Raw genomic sequence first — 12,981 nt, 5'->3', positions numbered from 1 at the left:
CTTATAGTTCTGGCCCTTACATTTCGATGTTTGATTTATTTTCGGTTAATTTTCATATATGGTACAAGATAGGTGTCCAAATTCATTCCTGTACACGTGAATATCCAATTATACCGGCACCATTTATTGAAGACTGTTCTTTTTGATTGAATTATCATGAAGGGCTGTCAAAATCAGCTCATCATAAATGGAAAGATTTTTTACATCAGTTCTATTTCAGTGACCTGTACGTCTTTCATCAGGCCAACCTCACATTGTCCTGATTATTTAGCTTTGTTGTAAATTTTGAAATCAGGAAGTGATTTTTCCTTTTCAAGATTGTTTTGGGGACACCTGGGCGGCTCAGCAGTTAAGCATCTGACTCTTGACTTCAGCTCAGGTCATGAGTTCACGGTTCAGGGAGTGGGGGGTTGAGCCCCGCCTTGGGCTCTGTGCTGGCAGTGTGGAGCCTGCTTAGGTCTCTCTCTCTCTCTCTCTCTCTCTCTCTCCTTCTCTCTCTGCCCTCCCCACCTTCTCTCTTTTATCTCTCTTAAAATAAATACACTTAAAAAATATATTGTTTTCTTTACTTTGGTCCTTTGAATATCCATATGAATTTTAGGATCAGTTTGTCAATTTCTGCAAAAAAAAATGCTAACTGGGATTTTATAGGAATTGTGCCAAATCTGTAGATCACTGGGGGAAGTATTGCCATCTTCATAGTATTAAGTCTTCCAATCCATGAACATGGGCTGTCTTTTCATTTATTTAGATCTTTTTTCATTTACTTCATCAGTTTTTTGGTTTTCAGCGTATATGTTCTTAACCATTTTTGTTAAATGTATTTCTAAGGCATTTATTCTTTTTAATGCTACTGTAAGTGGAATTGTTGTTGTTTTTTTAATGCTTATTTATTTTTGAGAGAGAGAGCTGCACACCAGTGCACAAGCTGGGAAGGGGAAGAGAGAGGGAGACACAGAATCTGAAGCAGGCTCCAGGCTCCGAGCTGTCAGCACAGAACCCAGTGTGGGGCTCGAACTCATGAATCACAAGATCATGACCTGAGCCCAAGTCACACGCTTAATCGACTGAGCCACTCAGGCGCCCTGGAATTGTTTTCTTAATTCCATTTTCAGTTTGTTCTATGCTAATATAAGTTTCTGTATATTGATCTTATATGTGGAAACCTTGCTAAACTTGTTTTAGATCTAATAACTTTTTTCTGGATTCCTTAGGATTTCTTATGTACAAAATCATGTCATCTACAAAGAGAGATAACTTGGGGCGCCTGGGTTGCTCAGTTGGTTAAGCGTCCGACTTTGGCTCAGGTCATGATCTCACAGTTCGTGGGTTCGAGCCCCGCGTCAGACTCTGTGCTGACCGCTAGCTCAGAGCCTGGAGCCTGTCTTCAGATCCTGTGACTCCTTCTCTCTCTGACCCTCCCCTGCCCATGCTGTCTCTCTCTCTCTCTCTCAAAAATAAATAAAAACATTTTAAAAAATTAAAAAAAAAACAAAGAGGTCATTTTACTTCTTTTCCTATCTGGGATACCTTTTACTTTTTCTTTTTTAATGTTTATTTTTGAGAGACAGAGGACAGGCAGGGGAGGGGCAGAGGGAAATGCAGAATCCAAAGCAGGCTCCAGGCTCTGAGCTATCAGCACAGAGCCTGATGTGGGGCTTGAACTCACAAACTGTGAGATCACAACCTGCGCCAAAGTCAGACACTTAATGGACTGAGCCGCCAGGCACCCTGCTAGAACCTCCTGCGTGATATGGAGTGAGTGTGGCGGGAGCAGACGTGCCCGTCACGTTCCTGATCTAGCCTTTCACTGTTAAATCATGATATTAACTGTGCATTTTTTACTGAGGCCCTTCTTAGACTGAAGAAGTTCCCTTTATTTCTAGTTTGTTGAATGTTTTTTTTTTCCATGAAAGAATGTTAGTTATTGTCAAGTGTCCTTTCTGTATCTGAGATGATCATATGTGTTTTCTCCTTTATTAATATGACGGGTTATATTAACGTATATAATATACGTTTGTATGTTGAACCTTTTGTTTCTGGGATAAATCTCAGTTGGTTATGATATGTAATCTGCTGAGTATGTTGCTGTATTTGGTCTGCTGGTATTTTATCAGGGATTTTTGTGGCCTTATTCATGAGATAGACTGGTCGTTGGTTTTCTTTTCTTGTCATGCGTTTGTCTGGTGTCAGGGAAGTGCTGGCCTCTTAGGATGAGTTGAGAAGTGTTTCTTCTCCTGTTTTTTGGAAGAGTTTCTGAAGGATTAGTGTTGATTATTCTTAAAGCATTCCCACAGCTCCTCACTGTAAGCTTGGGCTTTTCACTGTGAGCTGTGTTTTGATTACTAATTCAGTCTCTTTACTTGTTTTCAGTCTATTCAGAGTTTCCTGTTTCTTCTTGAATCAGTTTGAGTAGTTCGTGCCTTTCTAGAAATCTGTTCATCCACATTCCCTACTCTATCGGTGCCCGGTTGTCCATAGCATTCCCATAGCATCCTTCCTGTTTCTCTCAGGTTGATAGTTGTGTCCCCTCGTTCAATTCTGATTTTAGTAGTTTGAGTCTTTCCTCTTTTTTTCCGCAGTCCATATAGCTCAAAGTTTGTCAATTTTGTTGGTCTTTTCAAAAAAACATCTTTCAGGGGCGACTGGGTGGCCCATTAAGTCCGTAAAGCGGACTTCATTCTGCTCAGGTGACAACCTCATAGTTCATGAGTTTCAGACCTGCTTCAGGTGAGCCCCGCTTTTCTCTCTCCTTCTGCCCCTCAGTCACTTGTGTGCGCGCTCTTTTCCCTCTCCCTCATTCTCTTTCAAAACAAAACAAAAAACAGCTCCTGTTTTGTTGATTTTTCTCTACTGTTTTTCTGTGCCCGAGTTCATCTGTTTGTTCACTCTAGTCTCCATTCTTCCACAACTGTTACGGACAGTGTTTTGCTGGCTAGTGATATTCTTTTGAGACTTCCAAGCATTATCTGTCATGTTTACGGTGTGCCTGGCGAAGGCCTATGTTGGCAGAGTCCCAGCACGGGGCCATGCCAGGCTCAGCAAAGGGCTGCTGAGGGGAAGGGCGAGGTCTGCGGGACGTGTGGTGGCGGAGGACGGCGGCCAGCCCGTCGGAGCACGCTTGTGCCTTGTATCAGCCTTTTCCCATCAGGCCACAGGCCAGGATGCTAGGCCGTGGGGCCAGGCCGCGAGCCGCTGACAGTGGCGGCTCCGGCCAGCCTCGCCCCCACCTGAGCACCTCTGCAGCCACGGGCCACTCGGGTACCTGGCTGAGTGACATCAGAGACTGTGGGAACCTGCACTGCTCTTGCTTCCTCTGTTTAGATTGTAGAATAGCCCCTGGGAAGCAGCGCCCACACTGGGGAGAGAAAGCTGTGCTTGGAGTGCTCTATTGATGAAAGTGATCAACAGCTTTCCCCAGGAAAATGGCCAAATGGAGCAAATTCACATGAAAAGGCCTCAAAGCTGTGCTCTGAATAAAGCAGTGATTGCTAAATGGGCTGCGAAATGCTAACTGCTCCAAGCCGTCCCCCTGAATGGAGCCACATTTTCTGACTCAGTTAGCTTGAAGTGCCGGAGAAGAGACGTGCTCTCTGTGGAACTGGACGATACAGAGTGCTTTTCAGCTTGGCTCCTGTGGGAATAAGGAGACAGACGTTCATCTGCGCAGGCTTCCCCGCCGCGCCCTGTCCCACCCTGACCTGCGGAGGTCCCGCCTCCGGGGCAGGACCCACACGTCGGGAGCAGCTCCCCCCTCCCCTCAGCAGAGGAAGCTGGACTCCGGACAGCCGAGTGGCCGTGTGGCCCCCAACCCTAGCGAGCCACCGAGCCTCGACAGGGACCCAGGCCCGCCGTGCTGTCACAGCCTGCGGGGACTGCTCCCCCCGGGCAGCTGGGAGCAAGTGCTCAGCAGCAGAGGTCTGAGGTTACCACGAACCCCGTTTCTGGGTGCTCGCCTCGGGCCACCCGTGCATACCACGTGCCCGTGTGGGAAACCCCAGCTCAGAGAGGGTCAGAAAGTTGCTGGAGGCCCCACGGCTCACACGCGGCAGAGCTGGAATCCAGGGGTGTGTCACCCCAAGGTGGTGTGGGGACCGAGCCTGGGCCCAGAGCCGTGATGGAGACCACGCCCCCAGGCAGTGTCTCCAGCCGCAGGCCCCCCGAGTCCTGCAGCTGCAGGGGACCCGATGACACGAGCGTGGCAGTGGGGAGATGAGGCTTCACCAACAGGGTTTAGAAAGTCAGGACGGTGGGGCGCCTGGGGGCTCAGTCGGTTAAGCCTCGACTTTGGCTCAGGTCATGATCTCACGTTCGTGGGTTCGAGCCCCACATCGGGCTCTGTGCTGACAGCTCAGAGCCTGGAGCTGCTTCTGATTCTGTGTCTCCCTCTCTCTCTGCCCTGTCGCTGCACACTCTCTGTCTCTCTGTCTCTCTCTCTCTCTGTCAAAAATAAGCAAATATTTTTTTAAAAATTTAAAAAGGACAATTTGGTTGAATCCAAGTATTAGAGTAGTTTACATGTTTCGGTCATAATCAGCCTCTTCCTCCTGTAGCTTCTTTAATTCGTTCCTCGGCGTGAGCTTCCTGGTCTGCACGTAGGATGTGTTTGCAGTTGAAACAAGGGAGCAGGTAATAGATGCTAACGACACAGTGAAGCGAAGCGGCAGAAACCCTCTAAGATCAGCAGCCTTAACGCTGTTTGTTTCCTGTTCTCATCTCTGGTAAAAACCTCCCTGCTGTAGTAGTTTCGGGGTGAAGTTTTAGCAGAGTGCTCAAAACAAATGACTCAGTGTTCACTCTTCCTAACATATGGAAGGATTTGGAGAAAATATTTATAGTTGTTTTTAGCCCTTTTTTTTTTTTTTTTTTAGTATTTTCGCTCTAGTTAGAGAATGTTCTGTCCACAGGGGAGGTAGCACTGAAGCGAACTCAGTGGGCGATGTGACAGCTCACGGCACTGTGGGCACCGAGGGCCCCGGTAGGAAGGGAGCGCCCGACTGTCCCCACCCCAGTTTGGCCCCGCCTCTTCTTTCAGGCAGGTCTTCTCTGCCGCCCCCCTCATTTCCCTCCACCCCCAGGTCCCCCCTCTGCCTCCTGAGCAGACTCTGCGCTTCCCTGACCGCCGGTCCCCTGCCTCACGTGGGAGGCTTCAGCCCGCCCGTCTGTGTGAACTGCCCGTCGGTTCTCGGGGGTCATTTACTCCGCCTGGATCATAGCTTTGCCTGGAAAAGAGAGAGACTTGGGAAGTGAAGACTAATATGTCTGGCAAATGGCCAAAGTAACATTTAAAAAATCATTTTGAATTGAGCTGCTTCAGGTATTTTTAGCTTTACGAACAACAGAAACATAAAATAACTGTGCAAGCATGATGCGAGGTAGTAGCCATCGGGCCGCTCTGGCCAGAGCCGCCAATGGGGGTCTGTGACCTCCTGTTACTTTACGCATCGGCAAGTTTCCACCTAACTACAGGAAAGCTTTCATTGGAGAAGGGTTAGCGGCAGGGGCGCCGGGGCAGCTCAGTCGGTTAAGTGTCAGACTCCTGACAACTTCAGCTCAGGTCATGATCTCACGGTTTGTGGGTTTAAGCCCCGTGTCGGGCTCTGTGCCGACAGTGCAGACCCCACTTTGGATCCTCTGTCCCTCCCCAGCTCAGGTCCCACACACATGCGGGCCCACTCTCTGTCTCTCAAATAAACAAACTTTAAAAAAAGTGGAAGTGACCTTTCAGGACAGCAGGGCAGAGAGCAGTGAGGGCGTTCCATTGTCCTGAGCCCTGACCGAAGGCACAGCTAAATAGCCCCAGTGACACTCCTGCCACCGTCTGGTGACACCCACTGACCTGGCACGGGTCACTCAGCCAGGGACAGACGGTAGGAGAGGGGGGCACCCACACCCCAAAGCCAAGCTCTGTGGGTGCAGCTGAGCACCTGCTCCTAAGCGTTTTGGGGTGTTCTGATCGGTGGCTAGTGTACACTCCTGATAGAAAAATGCTGGGAGTCCGTGGGGATAATGAAGCCAGATCCCTGTCACCTCATGCGGGAAGCAGGGGGTTAGACCCGGTCTCTGGCTAACGCACAACACCATTCAGCAAGTCAGCCTCGCTCCCGACGGGGGCCTCCCTGGCTCAGCCTGTCCCCCCCGCGGCGGTGGGAGCGGGCGGGCCCTGGGACACGGGCAGCGCACGGAGTCCCTGGGTTTGATAAGAGAAAGAGAAGACGTTGCCGCTTACACGTTTGGTGTCGAGGTGTCCGCTCTGTAGGACGTGCCGGGAAGGAGCGGAGTCAAACTGTGATGTGTTTATCCGGGGAAACCCGCTGCACGTCGCAAGCGTCCCTTACAGAAGCGTCCGTACGCCCGCGGAGAAGCGCCCGTGCCATGGCACAGTGCTGGTAGAAATGCCACTTCCAGGCACGCTCAGTGATTCTCTTTAAGTTTCAGCAGCGACAGCGTACACGCTGACAGCCGTGAACATGACCGCGAGAGGACGGTGGTCACGACGGCACGGCGGCCGTTCCGGCGGGGTTTCCCTTCCCTTTGTTTACCTCTGTTTTCTGCTCATCCAGCGACGAACGTGTACTAACTTCTTCTGGAGCAAGGAGTCACCACTCTGAATGGTCTGGTGAGACTCAGTCTGAGGAAGTAGTCAGAAATGTTCCCAAAGCTGTCGGTCGTTACACCGTTTCTGGCAGTCAGTGTGAACTTGACTGTGTTCTGTTATGAACGGGGGGCCAGGCAGGTGTGGCACCTCGCAGCGCAGAGTCCGCTTAGCAAATACTCCAGTGACGGTTGTTAGAAATAAATGATTATTATAAATAACACATAATTACAAATAATTATAATGTATTTTGAATGATGATCATAAGTAATTGAGGAGGTCCTTGGAAAGACCAGTTAAAGCCACGTTCTGGCGCCTACCACTGAGGAGAGTCAGGCCAGGTGGCGCGGGGGTCCTGGTGGCTTTGGGGCTGGTCTTTGCCACTTCCTGGAGGCGGCGGCCAGCTTTCCATGCTATGCCTCCCGTGTGGCCCTCCCGGCGGTGCCCGGGCCCCTCACACACGCCCGCTGAGCCCTGGGTGTCCGCTGTGCTCACAGGGCTCAGAAACGCCATGTGTGGTGCGGTTCTGGTTTGTGAGACAAAAACACAGAATGATAAAATCCTACTAAAAACCTAGAAGAAACCGCCACAGAGATTGCTGTCTCTGGTCCAGGGGTTGTAGTGATGGTAGTCGTGTTCTCTGTTTTCCACATTTTCCTCTGACAGGCAGGAAATTTGTTTTGTAATCAGGGAGAAAATAGGTGTATTTTACAGAGAACCCAGACTCTGTGAGTCAGGTGCAGCCCCTCTGCTCCAGGATGCCTCCTCACACACCCCTGCCCATGAACATCAGCATCCCCGGGGGTCTTTCCACCCCACCGCGCCCGTGCACAAAGGACTTGGGGCCTGGAAACCACGTGGCCCAGCCTCCCCGTTCTGCAGGGGAGGAGAGGACAGACTGGACGAATGGGGTCCCATGGGCTCCAGGGCTCTGCCTGGATCCTCGGCCTGGTCCCCACGCTGAGCGCCAGCCCCGAGCTCGCAGAGCTGTGTGAGCGAGCTGGGAGGCGGGGCCCCCAGGAGCATCCCACGGAGACCGTGCTGGTGCGAGAATGTGGCCAGGGCTGGCACACTGGACCGAGGGGACCGTGAGGCATGAGCATAACCAGAGGGGGCTTGTGTCCGTGCCCCGCTGCCACAGAGCTTGGGGCCGGGCCGAGTGGCCTGGTCCCACTGTTTCAGGAAGGAGCCCTGCCGCGGTCCCCTGGGACGGCGTGGCCTGGAGGCTGCAGGGTAGCGGGGAATGCGTCGCAGAAGTTGGCTGGGCCTGGTCGCCGAGGGGGACAGCACCGCTGGGATGGGGCGGGGCTTCCTCCCTCCCCAGGGGCTCGGATGTCAAGGGCAGGCTGCAGGGCTGTAGAGGGTGGCGCCTCAGTGGACAGCTGGTTCTTTTTTATTTGTAGTACTTTATTTTTAAGGAATCTCTACATCCAACATGGGGCTCGAACTTAACAACCCTGAGCTCAAGAGTCACGTGCTCCCCCAAGTGAGCCAGCTGGGTGCCCTTGGACAGCGGGTCCTTGGGGGCAGGGGTGCAGAGCACTGCTCATCTCAGAACTTCGGAGCTTTGCTCTCTGACTTGCAGTCTGTTGGTGTCGCCTTCATGGCCCGAAGGCAGGTGAAGCAGAGGCGCCCATTCTTCTGTGGTTTGCAGGGGAAACGGGGGGCCCTGACCAGCTGGTTAGTGGCGGTCACCGGCCCTGCCTCGGCATTCCTGCCCAGTACCTCGAGTGGCGGTCAGCACCGGGCCCAGGGGCCAGGTCCCACCTGCAGTGCTGGCCTGGATCCCAGGACTGTGTGGGGGCTTCATTTGGAAAGCAGGTTGGCATGTTCCTAAGATTTCCACCAGACACCCCCGCTCCTGGCACGAGCGGTTCTGTATGAGTCAGGCCCTGGCCGAAGGCAGGGATGGGGACTCGATCCCAAGCAGGCAGCCACCCTCCAGCAGACCCTCTCCCGGCGCAGACACTGTGCAGCCTGCTGTGAACCCCGAACGGGGCCCTCCGTCCGCGGCCCCGCACTGTAGGGCAGTGGTGGGGACCACGGCACAGGCTGGAACCGGGTAACAGGATGAAGGGGAGCGATCGCCGCATTACGGAGGAGCCTCGTTGCCGTTGTCCCGAGCCACAGGCCAGCGACAGACAGCATGTCCTGTGTGGCTCCCGTTGTGTGAAAGTGTAGGACAGCTCAGACCAGATGGATCTCAATGGCAGAAATCACGTCCACGGTTGCCTAGGGGGCCGGGGTGGGGGCTGGATGGCTGCCGGCGGCTTGAGGCCGTTTCCCCAGGGATGCCGGCGTCAGGCTATGGTGCATCCGTTCACCTGCTGTGCGTTAACGTTACCTCGGGAGAAAGCTGTAAACAAACGCTCTGCTGGCGGTGTGCTTGCTGAAGCTCGCCCAGAGCACGACAGCTTGCCGGGCGCACCGACTGGTGGACACACGAAGAGGCACGCACGGGGAAGGGTTCGGGGCGGCGGGGTGTGGGCGCTTCTGCGGAAGTCTTTCGGCTTCTATGCGCGTTCCAAAAGTGTCGTGATAAAGCTTGGGCAGCGGGATCCGATCATGAATACGAAGTTACTGGTAATTCATCTCCTTTACTTTCCAGCAGAGTCAGGATAGCAAAAAAACCTAAAACACTCCTTCAAAAATACTTCTTGTCAGTGTGGAGGAAATACTTACCTCCAAGAGTAGGGACTCGGGCCCCTATTTATGTGAAGTCCCCATTTTGCGCCAGCCGGGAGCATGATCTGCCTCTCCTGTCCTTCTGCCCACGGGCTGGGCAGCACGTGGTGTGACGGCCGTGAACTCGGAACGAGCTCTAGAATATTGTCTTTCAAATGCTCTTCTTCTAGCAAGCAGACAGCTGACGCACATAGTCCTCTAAAGTTAAAATGCGTGTAATGTCCGGAGAAGATACCTTGCACAATGCACGTCCACAGTAGGCACAGGACACACACTGTAGGGATCATCATTTGGACCTGAAATCTGAAGCTTTAGTGGTGGCTCAGTCGGCTAAGCATCTGACTTCGGCTCAGGTCATGATCTCACAGTCCGTGGGTTTGAGCCCCGCGTCGGGCTCTGTGCTGACAGCTCAGCACCTGGAGCCTGTCTTCAGATTCTGTGTCTCCCTCTCTCTCTGCCCCTCCCCCACTCGCTCTCTGCTTTGTCTCTCAAAATAAAATAAAGACATTTAAAAAAGACATTTAGACCAGGTACGTGGACTTGTGCTTCCGGCCAATACAGAGTCATAGGAATCAGATTTAGCCTTCTGCCCAAAATGATGAAAATTCCAGACAAATTATATGAAATGGTGGTTTTCAAGACATTGGACATCAGACAACAAAGGACCGTGACAACAAAGTGGTCCGTGACAAACAGGAAACAAATGAGGTGAACCCTATAGTTGCCAGGCTGCTGCATGGGCAGGGGGACCCAGGCGGGGGCTGGCAGCGCCCAGCCTGCTCCTTGAGAGCACAGCGCTGGGAATGTGGGAGGCCAAGGAGGCAGGGCCTGAGGAGGACTGGAGTGCTGCAGAGGCCCCACGGGGCTTCCGCTGCTGTGCGGGGACACGTGTGAGGGTCAGCTGGGGACCCCCTGTGAGCATCAGAGGGAACGGGCCTGGGACTCTGGCAGAGCCAGTCTCTCCATCCCAAGTAGAAAACCTCCTAGGTCCTGTCTACCCATAATTGGGTCATATTCCAAGAGCATTTGCCCCACTGATGGGGCAAAATCAGCCCTTTGCTGAATATAATTCTGATACTGGTGACCAGAGCTCAAAAGCAAGACCCCGGGCACCTGGGTAACTCAGTTGAGCATCCAACTCTTGGTTTTGGCTCAGATCATGACCCCAGAGTTGTCGGATCGAGCCCCGAGTTGGGCTCCGTGCTGAGCATGAAGCCTGCTTGGGGTTCTCTAGCTCTCTCCCTCTAACCCTCTCACTCACTTGCTCTCTTTCTCTCTCTCTCAAATAAAATAAAATACCAAGACCTAGAAAGATCAAACTGTTTCTAATTAGCAGCATCCCAGAACAAAGCTCAAGAATACTTATAAGTTATGAAAATATCCACCACTGACAAGGTAAAATTCACATTGTCTTACATCCAATCAGAATTCACTCGGCAGGCTGAAAAACAGGAAGATATCGCCTACAGTGAAGGAGGTAAATCCGCCAATGGAAACTGACCCAGAAAGGATACAGATGATAAAATTCATAGGGATTAAAATAAGTGTTATAAGTTTACCCTTTATGTTCTAGAAACTGGAGGAAAGATTGTGCACATTAAGTAGGAAAATGGGAAGTATATAAAAAAGACCTAGATCAAACTTGCAGGGATAAAGATTGTAATGTTTGAGATTGAAAATACCCTGGATAGCATTAGTGCATGTATAGACATTGCAGAAGAAAAGTTTGAGGAACTCAAAGACACAGGAATAAAACCATCCAATTAAAAAAAATTTTTTTAAGATGGGAGTCGCCTGGGTGGCTTGGTCAGTTAAGCATCTGACTTCAGCTCAGGTCATGATCTCACGGTTCGTGGGTTTGACCCCGCGTCAGGCTCTGTGCTGACAGCTCAGAGCCTGGAACTGCTTCGGATTCTGTGTCTCCCTCTTTCTCTCTGCCCCTCCCCTGCTCACATTCTGTCTCTGTCTCTGTCTCTCTCAAAAATAAACATTTAAAAAAATGTTTTTAATCCAAACTACAACACGGAGAGTAAAAAAGACCAGGGAAAACTCAGCAGCAGTGAGCGTGGGGCAGCCTCACAAGGCCTAGTTCAAATGCAGCCCATCCTAAAAGGAACGAGGGGCGAGGGCGACAGGAAAAATACCAGAAGAAATATGGCCGAAGAGTTTCCAGATTCGATGAAATAATTGTGTTGAGGGAAGAAGCCAGGCAGAAAAGAATGCATATTATATGATTAATTGGCGAAATTTAGAGAAGGCCTTCTTTACAGGAGCAGGGAGGGCCGCGGGGCGGGGAGGGCCGGGCAGCGTGGGGACGGGCTCTTGAGGGCACACAGGCGTCACTTTTCAGGTTGTATACTTTGTGAGCCGCCCAAAAACTGTATCGAACGGTCAGGAGACATAAATAAGCAGGCGATAGGTGCGGGCGGGTGTTGCAGAGGGAATAGAAGGGCGTGGGGCGGGCCCTGCAGGTGAGAGCAGTGACAGATGACTGGGAGAAGAGGGCGCCGCAGGTATTGATGGCAGCCACGAAACACCGATCACCCACGGTCACCCACCGTGGTTCCTGTGGACGGTGCACTCTTTGAACTGGGCCCTGAGGTGCTGGGCGTTTCCAGTGACCGGCCAGTCACTGGCGTTTCTGAGCAGGGAAAGCTATGGTCTCTGGGGCTTTGCCCAGGACAGTTCGTGGCTGGGGACCGTGTGTCTTGTGCTTCTCGGCACCAAATTCTCCCAGGTGAGACCCGGGAGCGCAGGAGGCGGGAAAGGTATCGTGTGAAGAGAAGGCTCGGGACGTGCGCTGGCCCAGGTTTGGGCAGGAGCTCACTGAGGAAGGGGGGCCGGGAGCCGTGGGGGTTGTGTGGCCTGTCGGTGGCTCTGCTGTGCGCATCCGTGAGATCCAGGGCAGAGGTGGAATGCGACGGGGGCTCCTGACGCCGCTGTTTTTGGGTAAAGGGAGCCGATCCACATCGGGATCTGGGCGTTCCCTTGATGGCTAGACCGGTCCCCGCTGTGCGTGCTGGCTGGCCCTGCTGGTGTCCCCGCTCAGGTCCTGCCGAGCCAGCGCTGCCACGCCCCCCGCACTGCAGGAGGGCACATGAGTGCCTTGGATGGACCTTGGGAAGCCGCCGGAGCCCTGCCAACCAGGGCTGTCCCCACCAGAGCCAGAGCCTGGTACTTGAAATCAAAAGAACCGGAACGAATACTTCCTTTTTCCCGTGAGACCAAGTGACCTTGGGAGAGCTGCCCAAACTCACTGACCCTCTGTCTCCTGCCCAGTAAAGTGAGAGTCCACTCCGCCCCAGGGCTGTCAGAGGCACGTGGTCCGCACGCCAGCCACGGGCACCTCCCCTGGAGATGCACACGGCACGTCTGCGCAGGGCTCGGACGTCTCTGTTGGCTGCTTGCAATCGGCGTCACGCACGGAAGTGCATAGGTTACCGTGTTAGCCGGCCCTGCAGGCTGTGCCCCAGAAACATGTCTCCCCACCTGCTCTCCCCCTCTGGGGAACTGCCTTCTTGTAGCTTCGTTTCTCGATCCTTCTAGTTCTGTTTTCAGTTCACGTCTGGGAGAGAACGATGCAGAGAAATTCATGATCTTGTGCCCCTGCTTGCCTACCACAGCGCCGGCGTCCACGCGCCGGCGTCCACAGTACCTGTGTCCACAGCGCCGGGGTCCACAGTACCTGTGTCCACAGCGCC

The 12,981-nt window shown here is 52.7% G+C and overlaps 1 protein-coding gene across 6 annotated transcripts in view; it reads left to right on the top strand.

Annotated features, from left to right (window-relative positions):
- TECPR2 (tectonin beta-propeller repeat containing 2) overlaps nucleotides 1–12,981 on the top strand; it is a 105,820-nt gene that overhangs the window by 71,279 nt on the left and 21,560 nt on the right. The gene's annotated exons all lie outside the window — the stretch shown is intronic.

Source organism: Suricata suricatta, chromosome 9 (assembly GCF_006229205.1).
Source record: "Suricata suricatta isolate VVHF042 chromosome 9, meerkat_22Aug2017_6uvM2_HiC, whole genome shotgun sequence".
Classification (NCBI taxonomy): domain Eukaryota; kingdom Metazoa; phylum Chordata; class Mammalia; order Carnivora; family Herpestidae; genus Suricata; species Suricata suricatta.
The sequence above is the reverse complement of the archived record's forward strand: the minus strand, read 5'-3'. Positions and strand labels throughout refer to the sequence as shown.